The sequence below is a fragment of the Crinia signifera genome, chromosome 5 (assembly GCF_055691185.1).
Source record: "Crinia signifera chromosome 5, ASM5569118v1, whole genome shotgun sequence".
Classification (NCBI taxonomy): Eukaryota; Metazoa; Chordata; class Amphibia; order Anura; family Myobatrachidae; genus Crinia; species Crinia signifera.
The window spans coordinates 268,436,780-268,447,226 of record NC_139221.1 but is presented as its reverse complement, the minus strand read 5'-3'; positions in this window follow the sequence as shown (position 1 = coordinate 268,447,226).

Genomic DNA, 10,447 nt, shown 5'->3' with positions numbered 1-10,447 from the left:
GGTTCCACCTGGTAAACTGGTTTACTGGTAGGTAAATTAGCTTCCACTGAAAATTAACCTAAGCATGCTATGTGTGTACATGTGGTAGGGAACATAGGTTGTATGCTCCACTAGGGCAGGGACTGACATGAATGGCTAAATATTCAGAAAATTGTGTACAGATGGAGCGGGTCTCAGCTTTGCAGGGGATGGCGGAAGATTCGCCAGCCGTCATCCCCCGCCAGCCGCGGGAGGGGACGTGCGCGCACGAGATGCGCGCGTCCCCTTACAACGGGGCTCCCACCGGGTCCCCGCCGCCTTGCCGACGGTTGCCCTGGGTCCCCGCCGCCTTGACGCACCCCCCCCCCCCCCCAGCCGTCTCCCTGAAGCAGAGACGGACAGGGGTCCCGTCCCCTTGCTGACAGGAAACTGGGACGCGCGTGCGTGTGAGACGCACCCAGTCTCTATCGCCGGTGCTCGCCAGTGCAAGGGATCTGGCGAGCGCTGGCCAAAGATGGGACCTGCTCCATCTGTATGTGGAATGTGTATGGACTGTATAAATAACTAGTAAATAACTATGAAGATACAATGATGACAAAACTTATGTTTATTTAATTATTTTACTCACTTTCTTAGTGTCAATTAGATGTTAATAAAAACAAGCGTTCAGTTACTAAAGGAAATACAAGGTTGTTTTAAAAAAAATTGTGTTTGTTGCCAATGTTTACAACCATTATTCAAATGAAACTTCATGACAAAACAGTAGGAAAGGTAATTGGTATGTATTGCGCTGCTGAACCCAATTTATTGTATATATACTCTAAAATAGAGGGAATGACCAACGTGCAGTGAATGACACGGACACACTGCTTAAAAAAGTATAAATTTAATATATTATATCAAATAATACATAAAACATTAAGGGAAATAATCAGGCACAAAAATTACATATATAAGGAAAATAAAAAACACATTAAATAATGACACTCTATTAAAAAATCTTTCATAGGATAAATATATCGGCTGGGTGGTTGTAGCCTGATAGATAATAGTCCTTAAATGGGGCTAGAAATGGACGTTTGTTAAATTGGAGGCACTCCGCTGTTAGTAAGCCACATAAAGAATGATGAAATTTGTTAGATGGATTTTATGCGTCTCAGAAATGCTGTTAGTAGAAATAAGTTAATATGAATAATGGAATAAATGTCCGATGAAAAGTTATTATTTGGTAGGATGAAATGAATAAAGGTAACAGTCACTCTGGCGTGTAAGTGGCACGCACTATAGCAAGCAGATGGTTGATTTTGCGTATAGCAAGCAGTAGGTATGCAGCAGTGATGGTATGCAGTGATTGGAAACAGGGGGTTAATGGTTTTATCTCACCCACAGATAGCGTTTGCCAAGTCTGATGGTTGCTCCGTTCACCGTAGGGAGGAAGATGTTAGGGGCCGGTAATTGTCCTCTGTGGGTCGCCAGATGCACTGGCGCCGGCGGATGGTGTTGCTCTCCTGAAGGGACGGAGCGTCCTAATGTTCAGACGGCGATACTGCTGCTGACGATGATTGCGCTGTTCTAGGTGGCGGCTCCAAACGTCTCAGTGGTATGACGTCAACGCGTTTCGTCTCCTACGTGGTAATGGAGACTTTTTCAAGACGGATCTGTATGTCTCCATCTGTATGTGGAATGTGTATGGACTGTATAAATAACTAGTAAATAACTATGAAGACACAATGATGACAAAACTAATGTTTATTTAATTATTTTACTCACTTTCTTAGTGTCAATTAGATGTTAATAAAAACAAGCGTTCAGTTACTAAAGGAAATACAAGGTTGTTTTAAAAAAAAAATGTGTTTGTTGCCAATGTTTACAACCATTATTCAAATGAAACTTCATGACAAAACAGTAATTGGTAATTAAGATAAAAGTGGTATCTCACCAGACACTGCAATAATACTGATTAGCCATAGATCAAGGGTTGTCCTCTGAGGGCCCTCTACTTTATTTCCTCTTTAATTTAATTATTTCTAGTTTGACAGCCGTGTGTTAATTGAGTAGATATTTAAGTAGCTGTTATTCTGGTGACTGCTCTCATAATTGTGCTGTTGTCAAGATCAATAATTCACGATGATCTGTTGAAGCTAATGAGTTTGTCCAGCTAAGGTGGCCATATACTAGTATTATTTGGCACTTTTCTACATGGTTTTGGCACATTGGAATGCTAAATCATGTGAAAAGTGTTAAATCATACGTCATATACTTTCGTTTCTGATCTGCGATCCCGTGCATCATATCTGGAGATTAACACCGCGGCACCAAGGATACCCCATTGCCTGGGGAGGTGAATGGGATACATTGTATGCGAAATAACCACATATTTATTTATTTATTTATTTACAGTTTCTTATATAGCGCAGCAGATTCCGTTGCACTTTACAATAGAAGACAATGATAAAACAAACTGGCTAACGACAGACAGAATTGGGGGTTAGAGGGCCCTGCTGCAAGCTTATAATCTATAGGGATATTGGAGGGAAACACAAGGACATGCACCAGTAATAGCATAGCAGTCCCACCAAGTTACAAGTCCAGAAGGGAAGCTATATAATACATAAGTGCCTCAGAGGGTTATGCGTGGCCGTGTAGAACTTAAATATGACAGGCTTGCCTGAAGAGGTGAGTTTTCAGGGAACGCTTGAAAGGTTGGAGGCTAGTGGAGAGTCTTATTGTGCGTGGAAGGGTATTCCATAGGATGGGAGCAGCCTGATGAAAGTCCTGTAATAGTGAATGGGAGCTGGTGATCCGTGCAGAAGAGAGACGCAAATCTTGTGCAGAGCGGAGTGGTCGAGATGGGAGATATTTTGTGATAAGTAAGGAGATATATGCTGGTGCAGTATGGTTAATAGCTTTATATGCTAGTAGAAGTGTTTTGAATACTATAAGATACAGGTAACCAATGGAGGGACTGGCAGAGCGGATCAGCAGACGATGAGCGTCTTGCAAGGAAGATCAGCCTAGCGGCAGCATTTAAATTGGATTGTAGTGGTGAGAGTCTGTTCTTGGGAAGACCAGTTAGGAGACTATTGCAATAATCAATGCGGGATATAATGAGTGCATGGATAAGAGATTTAGTAGTGTCTTGTGTGAGATACGGTAGTATTTTGGATATGTTTTTTAGATGCATGTAACATGATTTGGAGACAGATTGAATGTGGGGAAGAAAGGACAAGTCAGAGTCGAGGATGACCCCTAAGCAACAAGCTTGTGGGGTAGGGTAGATTGTCGAGTTGTCAACAGCGATGGAGATATCAGGATGGTAACTGTTCTTAGTTGGCGGGAATATAAGTAATTCTGTTTTGGAAATATTGAGTTTGAGTTGGCGAGAAGACATCCAAAATGAGATGGCAGAGAGACAATGATGTATTACATATGATATAGCCGCCCGGTCATTTAAAGAGGTATCACATACAGTATGATACCTTGCATTAGTGCATGGGGGCCTTTATAGTGTCTGAGCATCGGTGGGTGGATGTAAGTACAGTATAGGTTAGAGGTGTGTGGTTGCACTCCGTAAGCTAAATCAATATAATCCCTAGATAATGAGAGATCCAATTGACCAACAAGCACTACCTACTTTATAAAGGTTAATTATTATTCATTACCCCTTTTTGGTTTTTACACACATTAAAAACACAAATAAAAAAACATTCTGATATTGGCATTGATGTGGTCCATTTTTCATAAATTAAAGATATTCAAACATTTATATAGCAATATAATCTGTAATCAATTTTATTTGTATTTTTTTCTGCAGCATTTACTCTTACCTGCTCTTCTGCCAAACTAAGAAATGAAAAAACTATTGCCATCTAAAATTTAAGTTAATAGGGAAGCTCACTGTCATAAAATAAAGCCAGACCTGCCAGGCCCAGTAGCTGTGTACTTCTTTTCTTTAAAGTTGTTTTAAACTTTTTGAAAAAAAAAAAAAGTTGGTACTTGTTTCCTAGCACGGCCACAATCTTAAGTAATCGTGTCCCTTAATTAAGGGACACGATTACCCCGATGGACCCGATTTCTTTTGAAATCAGGTCCATTTTGCCGGCTAGGAAACAAAAATCGGGTGCATCGCGTCGGTCGGGACCATTAACATTGGTCCCGACGCGACCGACGCGATGCCCCCGATATTTCCATTGACTTCAATGTTAAAAATTTTTTTAACATTGAAATCTTGTCGGGAAGTTAAAATATCGGGGGCATCGCGTCGGTCGGGACCATTAACATTGGTCCCGACGCGATGCGACGCGATGCACCCGATTTTTGCATAGGATTCAATGTTAAAAAAAATTTTAACATTGAAATGGTGTAAAAATGTCAAAAAATGTGAAATGGGTCAATATGACCCATTTCACATTATAAATGTCCCCGTCGTCGCCCCACGATACACGCCAACCCGAAGCGTGGCGAGCGCAGCGAGCCCGCGAGGGGCGGCGGTACGCGTCCTCCGACCTTTTCATGCCCTACTATCCACTAGGGCGTGGAGTGAGAATAGAATAGTGTGGCGAGCGCAGCGAGCCACCGAGCCCGAAGCGTGGCGAGCGCAGCGTGCCCCGCGAGGGGACGCGGATATCTTCACAGTTATACGCGTCCCTTCGCGGGCTTCACAGGTGTCCGTGGCGACGCGGACAGCTGTGAAGCCCGCGAAGGGACGCGTTTACCTGTGAAGGTATCCGCGTCCCCTCGCGGGGCTCGCTGCGCTCGCCACGCTTCGGGCTCGGTGGCTCGCTGCGCTCGCCACACTATTCTATTCTCACTCCACGCCCTAGTGGATAGTAGGGCATGAAAAGGTCGGAGGACGCGTACCGCCGCCCCTCGCGGGCTCGCTGCGCTCGCCACGCTTCGGGTTGCCGTCTATCGTGGGGTGGGGTTTACGCGCTTGAATTTGGGGGGGTTGGGAATTTTTTTCATTCAATCCAATGTAAAATTGGGTCCCAGGGACCCAATTTACATTGGATTTAATGAAAAAATCGGGTGAAAAATCGGTCGGTCGCGTCGATCGCATCGCATGCGACCAAATCGCATGCGATGCGATCGACCCGATTTTTTTCAGCACGATCACCCTGATCTTAATCGGTGTGGCCGTGCTAGGAAACAAGTACCAAAAAGTTATTCAAATTCGGAAAGGGGGGGGGGGGTGGGTGGGTTAGACTGTGGAAAGGGAGAGTTAGGTGTACCTACCTGACTCCTGTTGGGATTTGCTCGTTCTGGATGCTGGTGTTGGTATTCTGAGTGCTGTTGATCTGTATGTATCTCCAAAAAAATTGGTACACTGCATGCTAAATAGACATTGCATACAACTCTCACAAACAGGCCCTGTGATCCTATTATTACACAAGGGGGGTGATTCCGATTGACTCACTAAGCAGAGAAATTTAGCGAGCCATGTAACACCGCCCGCTGCCCGCATGAATGCCCCCCATAACACTGTTTCCCCTCACAATCATGCGGTACACATCCCTATCCCCATGCCGCTGCTGCAGGAGAAATCAACTGACTTTTATTTGCGGGCGTCCTGGACGAAGACAGGACGGGTGGCTGATGTCACATGACATCAGCCACCCGTCCTGTCTTCGTCCTGGGCATTAGCCTGCCTGTGTACCCCTGGGAATGCCCAGAATTTTCATGGGGATGCCCATAAACTGCTGGGCCCATGGCCCAGTGCCACCGCTAAAATGCTGTTCTCATAAACTCATTTTGCAGATTACCTTCTTTTGGTCATTTCTCACCCATTGATTTCTATACCCAACCTCCTAATAGAATTTAAGTGGTTTGGAGCCCTCTTAAACCTTAAGGTTAACTTAGCCAAATCTATGGCAATGAACCTGACATTAAACCAGACGAGTTTGCAGGTCCTCCAAACCATGTCCCCCTTTATGTGGCATCCTACGCAGTTAAAATATCTAGGAATACTTTAAAATAGGGATCTCTCCCAGATATTTCAGTCCAATTTTCCTCCCTTACTGACCAGGCTTCAGGCAGACTTTATTATCTGGGGTGGGAAACTATTATCATGGATAGGCAGAGTAGGAGTTATTAAAATAAATATATTACCCAGAACCCTTTATCTCCTTCAAACTTTGCCAAAAGCTATCCCCAGATCTATGTTTTCCGGGTTAACCCGGGTCTTAAATTCCAGGTTGCCGACCCTGCTCTTGACCAGGGTCGGCGAACCGGGATTTAAAACCTGGGTTGACCCTTTCACAACAAAGAAAACCCGGGTTTTTCAGCAAATTCATGGGTTGAAAAGCTTTAAATTAGATAATGGGTTGTAAATTAGCCTCTGGTGTGAATTGGGATCAGACTGCAGACCCGGCAAAATGACCCGGCACTCCTAAATCCCAGGTATATGCCGGATGGGCTGTGTGAAAGGGGTATTAGACATGATAAATCTAATGGTTAGAGAGGTTACATTGCACAGTATCTATCTATCTATCTACCTATGTCTACCTAATTGGTCTATGCTATATACATGGAGGGAAGTGGGTAAAAAACACATAATCGCCACCAGCAACACCCACTTCAGACAGACACATTTTTGGGTGTTCCCCTTGAAATATATAAGTAACCCAAAAGCACTGGTATGGTATGTCAGTTCAGTACCATAAAACATAATAGCTAAATAACAGCAAACATCATTAATATTTATTTTAGGTACTCTTTACCTAGAACGGCGCCCACGATTTTGATAATAGGCATCGCAAGGTAAAGAATTGCGTTGGTCGCATCGCATGCGGCCAAAAAATCGCATGCGATGCAACCGACGCGATTACCGCGATTTTATATAGGGAACAATGTTAAATGGGTCAATTGACCCGATTTTACATAGGGAACAATGTTAAATGGCCCACAGACCCCAAATAGCCACCCTACGATCAACGTGAACCCAAAGCGTGGCGAGCGCAACGAGCCCGCGAGGGGCGGCGGTACACGTCCTCCGACCTTTTCATACCCCCACTATCCACGTCGGCGTGGAGTTGAGAATAGAAAGTGTGGCGAGCGCGAAGCTTGGCGAGGGGACGCGGATACCTGTGAAGCCCGCGAGGGGACGCGGATACCTGTGAAGGTATCCGCGTCCGCCTGCCACACTTCGGGCTCGGTGGTTCGCCACACTTTCTATTCTCAACTCCACGCCGACATGGATAGTGGGGGTATGAAAAGGTCGGAGGACGCGTACCGCTGCGCTCGCCACGCTTCGGGTTCACGTTTATCGTGGGGTGGCGTTAACAATTGGGGGGGCCCAGGGTGGCTATTTGGGGTCTGTGGGCCATTTAACATTGTTCCCTATGTAAAATCGGGTCAATTGACCCATTTAACATTGTTCCCTATGTAAAATCACGGTAATCACGTTGGTCGCATCGCATGCAATTTTTTGGCCGCATGCGATGCGACCGACGCGATTTACATTTAACACGCTTTTCTATGTAAAATCGCGGGCATCGCATCGGTCGCATCGCATGCCATTATAATGGCATGCGATGTACATGCGATGCCCGCGATGGGCGCCCTTCTAGGTAAAGAGTACCTTATTTTATTCTAGATAAACTTAAGTAGCGTCTTGGGCCAAGAATAATGGATTACATTGTTGAAAGCCCCCAATGTACTATTATAATTGTGTCCCACATTGATTATGTGGCTGAGCATTGTATATTTGGCAAAGTATGGCAGTTGATATTCTACAATTTTTTCCCTTTTTTTTCTACTATAAGGAGCACAGATGACAGCACAGATGGAGCGGAAATAATTATCACGGAGTTCAGAAGCAGAGAACCCAGAACAAGACAAAAATAATCTCACATGAAGATCACAGGAAAACTGTGTAGATATGAATGAAGGTCAGGCACTCACATAACCAGCACAATGTGCTCTGTTGCCATTCCAAATATAATAGATACTGTAGCAGCAATCAATGGACGGCAAACAAATCGTTGTCTTTCTATCTTAATTTATGGTCTCTGAGTGCCATCCGTTGATTGCTGCTGTAAGTGATATATCTTATATACACATTCTCATTAATAAAAACCGCACGTTACCAAAAATAGCATGTGATTTCTGGTGATTTTGGGAACGGAAATCTGCGATTTTTTTAGACATACTCAGGTCACTCTGCGAATTCGCTTGCCCTGGGTACGCCGTGTGCATGCGTGAGACCTCCTTCGTTGGCTGCTCCCAGAGTGATTGGCACCCTGCTGCCATTTGGGACGGAAACGCAGCATTTTCTGGGAGTGCCTCAGAAAACTCAGGTGTTCCCTGGCCGTAGGGAGGGAGGGCCGCTGACATCATCAGCGGCCTCCTTTTCCCCTCTGTTAGCAGACCATTAGATAGTGAGTGATTCTAAATGCACATCTGCAAACGCATTTACCTGCCTGCTGGGCTCTTAAAACTTGCAGCCCATTGAGCAGGTCTGAATTGGGCCCTAAGGGTTTACTGGTACCCAGGGTCAAAACAGAAATCTAGGGGCCCGGCACACTGATAACTCTGGTGGGCAGTGTTTTTTTCCTGCAGGGTTGCAGTTTATTTATTGATTATTTATTAACAGTTTTTATTATAGTGCATACATATTCCGCAGCGCTTTACAGAGTATAATTGCCCATTCACATCAGTCCCTGCCCCAGTGGAGCTTACAATCTATATTCCCTACCACATGTACACGCACACACAGACATTGTAAGGTTAATTTTTGTTGGAAGCCAATTGACCTACCAGTATATTTTTGAATTGTGGGAGGAAACCGGAGTACCCAGAGTAAACCCACGCAAGTACGGGGAGAATATACAAACTCCGCACAGTTAGGGCCATAGTGGGAATGGAACCCATGACCTCAGCGCTGTGAGGCAGTAATGCTAACCATTACACCGTCTGTGCTGCCCTAGTTGCTCCTCTTTTTAGGTGGCCTGGGCTGCAGCAGCAGGGAAGGTAGTTGGAAGGACCGGTGCAGAGCTATGTGAAATTAAAATATGACTTCATTCATGTTATGAGCAACAGGACCAGACCAAGTGCAGTTGCACACACACTCACAGACTGTATACTCATCTTGTTCCTGGCATTGTCAGCAGAGCTGACAAGCGTGCTGCTGCGGCACCACCGCAGCAGCGTCGTCCCGGCGCCCTTAGAAGGGCGGTTCGGGCACTTCCGCCCGGCGAGCTCCGGGCAGAGGAGGTGACGTCCGCCCGGCTGCGGCGCGTCACTTCCGCCCAGCCGGGGGACAGTGTAGAAAGTCTGGCCATGTCACCCGGGGGTTGCCAGGCAACCAGGGGACGCCGGGCGGCACGCGCCCAGACAGCTGAAAATAATTAATTTATCTTGGGGGCCTGGTCCTACGGCGGAGGCTGATTGGCCAGCACAACCCTTTTAAGGGAGCTGGCCTAACACAGCCCCGCCGGTGATATTGTTTCCCCTCAGAGGGTCAGCTGATCTCTGGTATCCTGGTCCCTGCTATTCAGCTGCCGTGCACCGGTCCCGTGCCGTACCGCCTGCCGTTGGGTCAGCCGTATCCGACCGCCGGTCCTGCGGTCGTTCCTTGGTCAGCTATATTGTCATCTGGTCCTGCCAAGTTACTCCAGACGTGCACTTCTCCATCTGTTGCCGCTGGAGTTTCCTATCCGGTCATGTAAGTGCTCCAGTGGAGCCCGGTTCTTTATCCGTTACTTTTTGGGCGAGCTGCCCTTTATTCCTTAGTTGTTCTGTCCCTGCATTGCCTGGCTCTCCGAGGTTCAGAGATTTATGCCCGTTTTGGGGTACAGTTATTGTACCATTTTGTGTTGGCGTGTTTGTGTTTGGTGGCACCCCGTTGCTGGTAGTACTGGTGCCTGTGCCGTTAGGTAGGGTGTTCTGTTCAGTTAGGCCCTGGTAGTTAGATCCTCCTTTTGGTCCAGTCCCTGACAGTCGCCGTGGGTTTGTCCCAACATAAAACCTGGTTGCATCGGGGTCGGAGCGGGCTTAACTCGCTCCTTCGGACGTGGCGACTAAAGGAGAAGCCTAGCACCTTGCAGCCTGCGGTCACTTGTCCAGGACGGCCAACAGAGTCAGCGTAGGGCTTCGCCGTGGCCGTTATAAACAGCGGTTCCGGCTGAGGGCTCAGCCCACCACCATCGCTGTATTCACCCACGCACGTTACAGGCATGTTCGGTCCTCTTCTCCTGAGAAATCTAACAATTGGTGGGGGAATCCATATTCACCTATACCGTGGTTTAGATCAAATACTCTTCTCCAGTAGGCATCCAGAGGTTTAAAAACAAATGATTAACCCGAATCCAACCAAACAATAGCCACGCTGATAATACATGCTCTACATAGAGTGCTACTCATGCAAAGGCCGGATCCCTTGTGGGTTGTGTCATTTACATCACTGCCTGCCAATCAGAAACAGCTAGTATGGTAACAGTCAGGCTGCTCACACCCAAACAAAAACCAA